Raw genomic sequence first — 12,866 nt, forward strand, 5'->3', positions numbered from 1 at the left:
CGCCTTCTCCTCATCGTGCTTCAACACCCTGCGTATGCTTCGCAAGATCTTCCGCTGGATCCCGACCGAGACCAGGAAGACTGTCACCCAGGCACTTGTCACCAGCCGACTGGACTACGGAAACGCCCTCTACGCCGGAACCACAGCCAAGCTACAGAAAAGACTCCTGCGCATCCAGAACGCCTCCGCCCGACTCATCCTGGATGTCCCCCGACGCAGCCACATCTCCAGCCACCTGAGGAACTTGCACTGACTCCCCGTCGACAAGAGGATCACGTTCCGGCTCCTCACCCACGCACACAAGTCTCTCCACGACCTGGGCCCCAAGTACCTCAACGACCGCCTGACCTTCTACACGCCCACCCGCCAGCTACGGTCCACCAGCCTCGCCCTCGCAGCCGTACCACGCATCCGAAGAGCCACCGCCGGAGGAAGATCCTTCTCTTACCTGGCTGCCAAGACTTGGAACTCCCTCCCCATCCACCTTCGGCTGACCCAGGACCATCTCGCCTTCAGGAAACAACTCAAGACCTGGCTGTTCGAGCAGTAGCATACCCCTCCCCCAAGCGCCTTGAGACCCTCCTGGGTGAGTAGTGCGCTATACAAATGGCATGATTGATTGATTGACAGGCATCGCTCCACCAAGACTGTAAATGCCTGCAGTTGGGGAAAGTTTGTGGCATGCTGTGCATAGAAACAGGTTGACCCTCTTTCTGCTTCCCTTTCTCAGGTCCATCTCCTTTCTCTTTTCAAGGAGGGCTCTGCTCTGAGCACCCTAAAGGGCTGTCTTTCTGCCATCTCAGCCTTTCTGCGGTTGCCTCATCAGCCATTCCTCTTCAAATCCCCTGTTGTACTTAGGTTCTTGAATGGTTTGCAAAACGTCTCCACCTTCACCATGCCTCAGTAAGGCCTTAATTTGGTCTTAACTTTACTTATGTGCACTCCATTTAAGCCATTGAACACTTGTCCTCTCAGGCGCCTTACCATCAAGACTACTTTCCTGGTGGTAATATCTACCCAGAGGCTCAGTGTGCTGCAGGCTTTGTCCCCCAAGCCTCTGTACTTGAAAATCTACCCAGAAAAGCTGGTTCTTTGCACTAGGGCTTCCTTCCTCCTGACAGTTGTCACTCCTTTTCATGTAGGCCAGTCCACCCTTCATACTTTTTATGCTCCGACACATCCCTCCTAGGAAGAAGAGCGAATTCACCTTCTGGGCCAGAAAGAGTGTTGACACTCTACCTTGATTGCATGAAAGAGTTCCAGGTAGACCACAACTCTGTGGAGCATGACATAGTGAAAGCTGTGCAGGAGCACAGCTCGTGTTCTGCATTAAAATCTACTAGGCATTGATCAAGAAGTACCCCCCCCCCCCCCCCCGTGGACTTGAGTGCTCATTCCACCAGAGCCAAGGCTGCAACCACTGTGTTAGCAAGCTGAGTACAAAACACTACTTCCTGGACAGTCCGGTGCATCGGGATGGGCACTTTACCTGTTCAGTCCTGCAGTACGTTTCGGTGTGAAATTGTTTCGCAGACTTTCCTCCTAGGAGGCATTGCTTGGGTATCTATTTTAAGGTAAGGAATCTTCAGTAACTCTTTATCTGGTAGAGACACATAAACCAAACTGAGCTGTAGTAGAGCGTTTGTGATAGCACAAATATTCTAAGGTAAGGAATCTTCGACTAGACCTCTCTATCATATGAATAATTTACTTGCCTTCAGCAACACTTTATCTGGTAGAAACACATAAAGCAAGCAGAGCTATAGTTGACCGTTTGTGATAGCACCAGTCCTAGTGTTCTGATTTTATCATGTAGCGCTACACCTCAGAAAAGGGCCCACCACTAAGACCTTGCAATATATAAGTAGAACAGAATAGGGAGCACTCTCCAAATAATCATTGGGGCATTGGAATAGTATCTATATTAACCCTTTTGCTGCTAGCCCCTTTCCCCTGCTGTGCTAAGCCTTTTTTTTTTTGGCTATTTGGGGTAGTTCGCGCTTAGGTCCCAAAACTTATTGTCCACATAATGTATCCACGCCAAATTTGCATCCTTTTTTCCAACGTCCTGAAGATTCTAAAGATACCCAGGGTTTGTGGAGTCCCCGGCAGAGGACTGAGAAATTAGCCAAAATACAGGTAAATCTTGGGATTTTGGGGGAAAAGGTGCTGCAGAAGAAAGGTTTTTTCCCTGCAAAGGGTATTGATGAAGGGTTTGTGATGCTAAAATCACCATCTTCCAGGCTTTCAGGAACATGCAGACTTTTGTCAGAAAACCACATTTTTCTACCCAGCTTTGGCATTTTACTGGAACATAGCCTATTTGTTCGTGCTTTCAAACTCCTTCCAGTTAGTGGTGGGAATGGGTGTGAAGCCAATAATGGATCCCGGAAAGCTATACATTGCAGGACAGTGCACAAAATTCTGAATTCAGCAAGGGGTCATTGTGTAGGTCCTTCAAGGTCTTCCTATAGTAAGTAACAGTTGAAAAAAAACATATTGAAATTGAGCTGAAAAAAGCGGCCATTTGTGCCTACGTTTTCACCTGTAGCTTCTTCTAAATATGGCAGATGTTTGAAAACAATATACTGTTACATCTCCAGAACCCGTCTGGTTGCAGGGATATATAGCACTTGTAGGTTCACCAAGAACCTGAGGTTCCGAGAGCCAATAACTGTGCTGCCCCTTGCAATGGTTTTTCATTGTATACCGGGTATATAGCAATTGATTGGGTAAAATATAAAGAGTGAAAAATAGGTCTCAAGAAAACTTGTGTGTATTTCCGAAATGGGAACAAGATATGAAGTTTAGAAGCAGTGGTAATTCCAACATCTGAGCTTGTGGGTATCCATGTGAATTGAAGGGCATTTTTCAAAATGACTTCCTTTTTACACTCTGTCTTACATTTGGAAGGCAGAAATGCATAGAAAGACAATTGGCAATAACACTGGTTCTACTATTCTGTGTTCCCTAAGTCTCCCGATAAAAATGATACCTCACTTGTGTGGGTAGACCTAATGCCTGCGCCAGGAAACGGGCCAGAACGCAATATGGACACATAATTTTTTTCCACAGAAAACTGACCCCTTTTTTTTTTTTATTACAATGTGCCTAGCTGTAGATTTTGGGCTCTAGCTCAGTCTACACCTAGAGAAACCTAGCAAACCTGTACATTTTGTTTAACTCTAGACACCCAGGGGAATCTAGGATGGAGTGACTGGTGTGCTCTCACCATTTTCTGTTACCCAGAATTTTTTGCAAACCTCTAACAGTGTCTAAAAAACAAATTTCCTCACGTTTCTGTGATGGAAAGTTAAGGAATCTGCGGGGAGCGTTCCCGCAGGTCTCCCGATAAAAATGGTACCTCACTTGTGTGGGTGGGTCAGGTGCCCATGATAGGGAAGGGCCCAAAATGTATTGTATAGACATCAAACTGATCTATCTCAAAATGACCTGGTTTCGCAAGGGAGTCATCTGAATTTTTGGTCTTGGGCTTGGCGGCCATCTAGGAAAACCTACGAAACATGGAGATTTAATGAAAACTAGACATCTGGGGGAGTCCTGGGAGGTGTGGTTGCATGGATCCCCCAATGTTTTCTTACCCAGAATTTCCTACAAACCTGAAATTTGGCTAAAAACAAATCACATTTTCCTCACATGTCTGTTGAGGCATGTTGAGGATCACTGCGCCGGTACAAACGAAAAATTGTCCCTGATGCTTAGTGGGCTTTCTTGCCTACTGGGGGGACAGATATGGGGTTATTGCCCCATATGCCCCCCAAATGGGAGGCAGAACGACCACCCATTTTTTTGGGGGGTAGGGGGGTTGAGGCATTGGTATGCCCATTCTGAGCAGCCCCCACCCCTTCATGTTAAAAAATAAATGATCCCTGTTGCCTAGTGGGCTTTCTGCCCCCTAGAGGGGTAGATTGGGTGCTAGTGCCCTATCTGCCTCATGGGTGGGGCAGAAAGACTTTGGTTGCAATTTATTTTGGGTGGGGGCATGGTCTTACCCTTTATGGGCAGTCCCCACCCCACTTAAAAAAACCTGGTATCTAGTGGGCTTTCTGCCTCTCCAATCAGAGATAACCCCCATCTCTCTCCCCCCCCCCCCCCGGGGGCAGAAATACTGTCCCTTTTGTGTTTGCGTTGGTAGGGGCATTGGCATGCACATTTTGGGTAGCCTCCACACTACATATTCCAAATAAAAAATAATCCCTGGTGCCCAAGTGTGCTTTCTGCCCCCTCCCGGGGGAGATCGGGGGCTATTGCTCCATGGGATAGAAAGACTGCACATGCCCATAACATTTTTGGGGTGAGCAAAGGTCCTTGCTGCTCCCCCCTCCCTGGTGTCTAGTGGTAGATCCCAGGTTGGGGATCGCCCTCCATTGGATCCAGTAGGGAAGGGTACCATTGGAAAGGAGAGATTCTCTCCTTTCCAATGATACCTCTCCCATGTGTTCCAGCGCTCGGGGTACTGAGATAGCTCTGCAAGCACCAAAGCAGTGAAAGTGAAATGAGCTGATCCGCTCTTTGCACTTTCATTTTTATTGTACTGACGTCTGTGTGCAGATCATCATTACACTGAGTAAAAAGATATTACCTCAGGTGACTGAAGAAGCTCTTCCCCCATCTCCCGAGGATGAAAAAAGGAGGGATTTCCTGGTCGTGTGCAGAGGACGTAACCGTTCTCTCCTCTGCACACAAACACTGTGTCTGAAGACGGAAACGTTCTGTCCGCAGCATAGAACCAGTAAATGCAAGAAAGAAAATTTAATCTTATTAAAGGCTATCCAGGTGGGTACAGAGATACTTCCATTTAGTTCATAAACACGACTAGACGTAGAGATCAGTTTTCAAAACATTTAATCTTCACATACTGAGCATCCAGCCCAACCAATGCGTTGTGCCCTTCAACAAGGGCTTCATCTGTCATGACTATGCAAACACCCAATCATACTTTACCATCCTGATTGTATAGAATAACACGTTTTTTCTTATGTTGTTAGAAATGACTGTGGTGGTCTGGTTAACTGAATTGTATATGCTAATCACCAAGCACACAAACTAGCACATGGTAACTCCCAAAATTATGCAGGAAACCAGTTCTGCTAAACTGTTAAAATTATGCAGGAAACACGTTCTGCCAAAAAACTGTACAAATAGTCTTTCATGTGTATATGCACCAAGAACAGCATGCGCTTTGAACACGTGAAGAGCCCGAACTGGAAGGCATTTAAATTTCACGTGCTGCAACAACGTGTTGAATTGTACGCAGAAAGGTATTTAAGCCGCTCGCGCCTCACTTTCAGTGCTTGGTCTCGTTTCACTGATAGTCCCTTACCTGTATCTCCGGCTGCCTATGTGACATCCCTTCAGGCGCTTGCTGTCTCCATGGCTTTGGCAGCGTTCCTCTCGCTCCGTCTGACTTCAGCTGCATTCCTCGTTCTCCCTCGAGCTTCCAATGCAGCTTTCCTTCTTCCTGGGTCCTCGACCCTGTAGGAAAACAAACTAAGGAGAGTTAAGTAACCGCTTATTACAAGGCCTTGTGAAAATAAAGCTGAAGACAGACAATCGGTGAGTTTTTTCTTACGTTGTTTTAAACTGTGTAACAGTTTCAAGAACTTGTTTTACAAACCTTGGAAAACTTTATTTATATAACAAAAGAAACAAGCATTGGACTTTGGTGAATTAAAACTTATGCAAAAACATTGTTTATTTCAAGATTCAAAGACTCAGAGTTATTTCCAACATATATTATTTCATGTTTATTGTGAACTTGGTGGTAAGAGTGATTACCACGAACAAAGGTAATATTTGAAAGCATGTGTAGACATAATGTGATGGCTAAAGTGCTATCTCTAAATTAAGGTGTTACTAGGCAGTGTTGGTGTTCTTGTTTACAGTACAAAAGAATATAATACAAAAATCGATAGCGTTTCTTCAACACCTCTTGAAACTTTTCTGATTCTATTTTAGTTAAAAAAGTGAATGACCTTAAGCTATGCCTTGATTAGCTATTGCCTTATGTAGTTGAGTACATAATGTATGGTTTGTTTATTTAGATACAATCCTGGATACTACTAAACCCAGGGTTGGCTCTATCCTTTCGCTACGCCATTGAAGAGGAGATCTAGAGTTGACAAGGTGTTTCACGCGCAACCAGTCAAGTGACGTAATTTCTCTTGTCCTTTCTTTTCCCCATCCCCCTTTCCCCTTGGAGACTGTCCAGAATTCAGAGTGTTTATTTCTCTCTGGGTTTTGAGAAGCTTTTAGGGGGATTGGAGTTCGTTCAATGTTAAGAAGAACAAGGAGGTCAGGTGAGTCGCTTGCTTGACAGAAGACCAAGCCATAAAATGTTCTTCTTACGACGACTGAACATGGATCCAACTGGTAATGTTTCTGAACTTTCCGAAATTATTAGACACCTCCAATTAGAGACGCAGCAGTAAAAATAATAGAATCATTTACTTAGGGAAGAATTATCCAAAAATAGAACGGAGTTTATGCAATGGTGGGACCCTACAACTCCTGATAAACGCTGTATTTTGGCTCCGCACATATTCGGTCCTACTACATTCTCTCATTCAAGTCCCTTAACGCAACAGCTTGAGGCAAATGTTCAGGTGACAGTTGTTACCCCACCCCTGTTCCTCTCGTCAATCCTGAACGTTTTTAGGTGATAGTTCTAGTTTTGCTGCTTTTATGAGCCAATGTCAGGTGCATTTCCTTTGTAAACCCCAAGTGTTTAATCCGGACTCTGCAAAAAACGCTTTCATTATTTCTTATTTAGGTTGAGTAGCAGCTGGTTGGGCTATTCTATTAGTTGATAATGATGGCCCACTTTTACAAAATGTCAGCGCTTTCAAAGATGCAATGACACGGCTTTTCGCTCGTCAAGTCTTTGTTCAAGCAAGTGACAATGAATTACTAAACCTTTGTCAGGGAAAAAAAGATTTACTTACTTACATTGCAAAATGTTATCGTCTTTTGTCCGACACTCACTGGCCTGATGAAAAACGCACTTCATTATTTTACAGAGGACTAAGAGAAGCGGCAAAAGATTCGCTAACCCACATTATAGACTTACCTGAAGATTACGTGGAATTTGTTGACCTAGTAGTAAAGCTAGATCTTAGAATAACCGAAAGAAAAAGTGAGAAACCCAGATCAGACTTCCGACCTATTGCATGTAAATCTGAGAAAGAAGATAAAGAATATCGAACCACAGAACCTGAGCCTATGCAGATAGGAGGCATTAAAGGACCATTGTCTGTAGAAGAAAAAGAAAGACGATGCAAAGAAAGATTGTGTTTATATTGGGGAAAGGAAGGGCATTTTACCAAGGAATGTTCTATTAAACCTAAGAAAAAGAAAGAAATTGCTCTCACTGAACAATCTAAATCGGAAAACTGATTTACTCAAAGAAAGCTGAGATTGTTTCCTTGAGTAAAACTAAACCTAAGGTCTCAAAAGACATTCTAAATATTACCAACAAAATTACTAAACACAGGATGATTTTAATGACGGTTATCATAACTGTTCAACAAATACATTTTCTGTCTGCTTTAGTTGATTGAGGAGCTACTGGGAATTTTTTTGATATTACTCTTGCCAAGGAATTAGGCATTTCCCACATAACAAAAGATGAACCTGAACCAGTAAGAGCAGTGGATGGTCAGCTCTATCATCTGGCTTGATCCGGTTTCATACCGTGCCTCTGACCATAGTAAGCGAAAATGGTCATACCGAACAAATAATGTTTGACTTGATTGACACCTCTGTCTTTGAAATTATTTTAGGAATACCCTGGGGTGAAAAACACAACCCAAGAATAGACTGGGTACTGTAAGTCTAGATTCACCCTTATGTAGAACCCATTGTTACCAGGAAGCCAAGGATCCTATTTATCCCCTACACTGTGCCGTCACTCAGAACACCTTGTCCAATGAATATAAGGATTTTGCTGATGTGTTTGATACAGTACAGGCCACTCAAACCTCCCACCTCAAAGAGTGTATGACTGCAGAATCGATCTAATACCAGGAGCTCCTTTGCCCTGCAGTCGTAGTTATGCCCTGACTGAACCTGAGAATCAGTATTTGAAAGATTACCTTGATAAGTTGAGAAAGGTTTTATTCGGCATTCAACTTCCTCTGTTTCCTCTCCACTTTTCTCTGTAGCTAAAAAATCAGGTGATTTGAGAGCATGTATCGACTACCGTACGGTTAACAAAGCAACTATCAAAAACCGTTACCCTTTACCTTTAATCCCTGTTTTGTTAGATCAGGTAAAATGCTCAACCATCTATACGAAGCTGGACCTCCGCAGCGCTTATCACCTAATACGCATGCGTGAGGGTGACGAATGGAAGATCGCCTTTCGTACCATGTTCGGCTTATATGAATATGCTGTAATGCCATTCGGGTTGTGTAATGCCCTTGCAGCAATTCAGTATTTCATTAATGAAGTTTTTCATGATCTTTTCGACGTGTTTCGTATTGTCTATATAGATGATATACTAGTCTTCTCTAAAAATGAGAAAGAACATGTTTTACATGTACAAACAGTTTTACAAAGTCTAAGAGACCATTCTCTGTTTGCTAAAATTTAAAAATGCGTTTTTCATGCTCATTCAGTGGAATTGTTAGGATATTTTTTGTCACCAAAAGGTATAGAAATGGATCCAAAAAAGGTCGAAGCAAAAACAAGTTGGCCAGTCCCTACTTCTGTTAAAGAGGTCCAAAAAGTTTTAGGATTTTCTAACTTTTATCAACGATTTATAGCGCATTTCTCCAGAATCGTGACCCCAATCACGCTATCGTTAAAAAGAGGACAAAGCTTCCGATAAAGCATTTTCAGACCTAAAGAGAGCCTTCAACACTGCTCCAGCGCTTATCCACCCAGATCCAGACCAACCATTTATAGTTGAGGCGGGTGCCTCTCAAACTGCTGTGGGAGGGGTTTTGATGCAGAAAGATCCTAAAAGCGGGTACCTACATCCTTTGGCTTACTTTTCACGTAAATTGTTGCCAGCTGAGCAAAATTACACCATAGCCGAGCGAGAGTTGTTAGCCATTAAAGATGTTTTCTCTGAATGGAGACATCAGCTTCTAGGAGCTAAGCACCCAGTGACCATTTATACAGATCACAAAAAATTACAATTCTTTACCTCTATAAAGGCATTAACACAAAGACAAATGAGGTGGTCACACTTTTGTTTACTGAATTTGATATTCTAATTTCATATCGACCGGGACAAAAACAATTGTTGTCAGATACTCTCTCTCGTTTGCATGAGAAGGATTCACAAGATCAGAAAAGTCCTGCACAAAATGTAATACCAGTAGATAGAATTGTAGCGGCAATCCAACATGATGCCTTTATGACAGAGGTTAAAACCGAATCTCAAAAAATTAACAGACACATGGTTACAGAGAAAACATAAGTCAATTACAGATGGACTTTACTTTCATAAAGAAAAGTTGTTTATTCCATCAGAAAAACAGAGACAACAAATCATAGCCTGGCATCATGACTCTAGTCTAACTGGTCACCCAAGTACACAGAAATCCATTGAATTGTGTTCTCGAAAAGCCTGGTGGGTTACTATGAGAAAAGATATTTTGTACTGTGTCAAAAAATGCCCCATTTGTGCCCGTAATAAATCTCAACATATAGCCCCTGCTGTTTTTTTACTGCCATTACCAGTCCCTCCAGTCCCATGGCATACAATCAGTCTTGACTTCATAACTGATATGCCCTTGTCAAATGGTTTTACGACTATTCTAGTGGTTGTTGATTTATTATCAAAAATGGTGTAACCGGGAGGCGGGGGACGCCCCCCCTGTATCCCGGAAGGCGACTGTAAACTATGACCCCCCCCCTCTTCTTTCAACAGGTGGCAGAGAGAGCGAGCTGGAACCAGGGGCTAGACCAGTACAGCTGTGATGAGGAGGATATGGAGCACGGCCCCTTTAACTGGCCCAGACCGAGTGAGGAAGAGGAGGAGCACAACATCAGCATAAAGGACGCCCAGCTGCCGGAACAGGTGTGTCTATACACCGGAGGAGCGGTCAGAGCAGAGCAGAGTGGAGGTGTGGCGTGGAGCAGCGGAGTCGAACGGAGGAGAGGAGCAGCGGGGAGAGGAGGAGAGGCGTGGAGCGGAGGAGGAGTGTTGAGCCGAGACGAATCGTGGAGAGGAGAAGCGGCTTGGAGCAGCGGAGCCGACGACCGCCCTGCCAGAGCCGGAGCAGTGGACACAGAGGAGGAGATCGTGGAGAAGGAGGGCGACGGCACTTCAGGAGTAGGAGGCTCACGGCGAGAGGAGGAGAAGGGCGGAAGAAGACTCGGAGCCCTACGCAGAACATCGGGAGAGACGGTCCCAGGAGGGCAACGGACCCACGAGTCGCCCAGCCACTCCCCTGGAGGGGCGTGGCTAACAGAGGTACGTGGTAGGGTTACTGGGTGGTTGCGGTTAAGGAAGGGAGAACCCAAAAGCCCGTAGAGTAAGTCCCCCGTGCACCACCCTCACTATCCGGGACGTAGCTGAAGTACTGATTGTTCCCTCACCCCCTTTTCCCGAAAGCAACCTGTGAGTCGAATCTCATACTGATACCACCTCTGTTTCTGTCTCCCCCTTCGGTGGAACCTGGGCCACGACGGACCACGACGGGAGAGGAAGGCGGAGCCCGACCCGGCGCCGAGCGGAGGGGGTCATCCATAAAAGCAGGAAGGAAAGAAGCCGCTCACCACGTCCTGTGTCGAGTCGCCCTACCTGTACAGACAGACTGTTTCAGTCAATAAAACCTGGTTTGATCACAACTAAGACTCGTCACTTGCCTATTCCCACCCATCCGGCCACAAATGGGTAATTTGATTCCATTAAAAAAATGACCTACTTCAGTGGAGTTTTGTGATATGTTTGTTCAACATATTGTCAAACTGCATGGATTGGAGAGTAAGATCGAGTCTGATAGGGGCCCCCCCAGTTCATTTCTAAATTTTGGAAAATCCCATGTACACTATTGGGAATTGAGATGACATTGTCATCAGCTTTCCATCCACAAACAATGGCCAAACTGAAAGGGTTAATCAGTATATTGAATAATCTTTACAATGTTATCTAGCTACTTTAACTTCAGAGTGGGACAAAGTGTTACACTTGGCAGAATTCTCATACAACAATAGTGTGCATTCAGCATTGGGGTGTTCACCATTTTATTTCATGACTGGTTACCATCCTAAATGCATTCCCATATCAACATCTTTTCATCAAGAAGTGATGCCGGCTGTGTCAGAAAAAACTAAAGAATTACAACACTTACAAGACAAAGCCAGGAATTGCTTAAAAAAAGTAAACTCATGATGAAAAAACAGGCAGATAAGCATCGAACTCCTGAGCCAACATATAAAATTGGAGAAGAAGTCTGGCTATCCACCCGAAATATCCACTTGGAAGGGCCAGGAAAATTACAATCCCGTTTCATAGGCCCCTTTCCCATTCAAAAGGTAATAAATCCGGGTTCAGTCCGATTGTTATTGCCAACTGAGTATGCTATTCATCCAGTTTTCCACGTATCCTTACTAAAACCCTATAACCCAGGAACCAGAAAAGATAATCCCCTCCTCCAATTATCGTGAATGACCATTTAGAGTATGAGGTTAATTGACTCCTTGATGCCAAAAAATTAATTAAAAAATGCATTATTTAATTGATTGGAAAGGTTATGACCCTGCTGAAAGATCTTGGGAACCAGCATCTAATATTAATGCTCCACGGCTAATCAAACTCTTCCACGCCCTTCATCCAAACAAACCACGACCATTAGGGCGGCCTTTGCGGGGGAGAACTGTCATGACTATGCAAACACCCAATCATGCTTTACCATCCTGATTGTATAGAATAAAATCATGTTTTACTCTACATGTTTTTTGTTGGTTAACTGAATTGTAATTGCTAATCAACAAGCACACAAACTAGCACATGGTAACTGTCAGAAATTATGCAGGAAACACGTTCTGCCAAATAACTGTACAAATATTCTTTCACGTGTCTCTGCACCAAGAACAGCATGCGCTTTGAACATGTGAAGCGCCCGAACTGGAAGGCATTTAAATTTCACATGCTACAGCAATGTGTTGAATTGTACGCAGCACCCGCGAATGGCAGAAAGGTATTTAAGATGCTCGCGCCTCACTTTCAGGGCTTGGTCTCTTTTGACTGAAAGTCCCTTCCTGTATCTCCGGCTCCCGATGTGACATCCCTTTAGGCGCTTGCTGTCTCCACTGCTGCGGCAGCGTTCCTCTCGCTCCCTCTGACTCCAGCTGCATTCCTCGTTCTCCCTCAAGCTTCCGATGCAGCTTTCCTTCTTCCTGTGTCATCGGAGATTCTTCTTCCGTTTCCGGTTCCTTGACCCTGTAGAAAAACAAACAAAGGAGAGTTAAGCAACAGCTTATTACAATGCCTGAAGACAATCGGTGGGTTTTTTCTTACATTGTTTTAAACTGTGTATCAGTCTTCAAGAACTTGGTTTACAAACCTTGGAAAACTTTATTTATATAACAAAAGAAACAAGCATTGGACATTGGTGAATTGGAACCTATGCAAAGACATTGTTTATTTCAAGATTCGAAGACTCAGAGACATTCCCAACATACATTATTTTATGCATATTGTGAACCTCGTGGTAAGACTGATCGCAGCTGCATTTGAAATCCGTGACTTTGGTTTCCTCTACTTGCCTGCTGTTCCCTGAAGAAAGAGGGCGGAATATTGATTTTGACCGTGAGTGAGGCTGTTCCAACAGGGGCCGGGACTGCGAGACCCAGGGTTCCGCGCCGGATCACCGAAGCGCACCTGGAGT

At 44.3% G+C, this 12,866-nt stretch overlaps 1 long non-coding RNA gene across 1 annotated transcript in view; it reads right to left on the reverse strand.

Moving 5' to 3' along the window:
- The window catches only part of LOC144824102 (uncharacterized), a 367,849-nt gene extending 355,516 nt beyond the window's left edge, over positions 1-12,333 (reverse strand). The window contains exons 1-2 of the long non-coding RNA XR_013608899.1: positions 12,201-12,333; positions 5,345-5,511 (exon numbers count right to left, since the gene is read on the reverse strand). This is a non-coding gene — a long non-coding RNA (uncharacterized LOC144824102). The remainder of the gene's footprint in view (positions 1-5,344; positions 5,512-12,200) is intronic.
- Between the last annotated feature and the right edge of the window lie 533 nt (positions 12,334-12,866).

Source organism: Lissotriton helveticus, chromosome 3_1 (assembly GCF_964261635.1).
Source record: "Lissotriton helveticus chromosome 3_1, aLisHel1.1, whole genome shotgun sequence".
Classification (NCBI taxonomy): domain Eukaryota; kingdom Metazoa; phylum Chordata; class Amphibia; order Caudata; family Salamandridae; genus Lissotriton; species Lissotriton helveticus.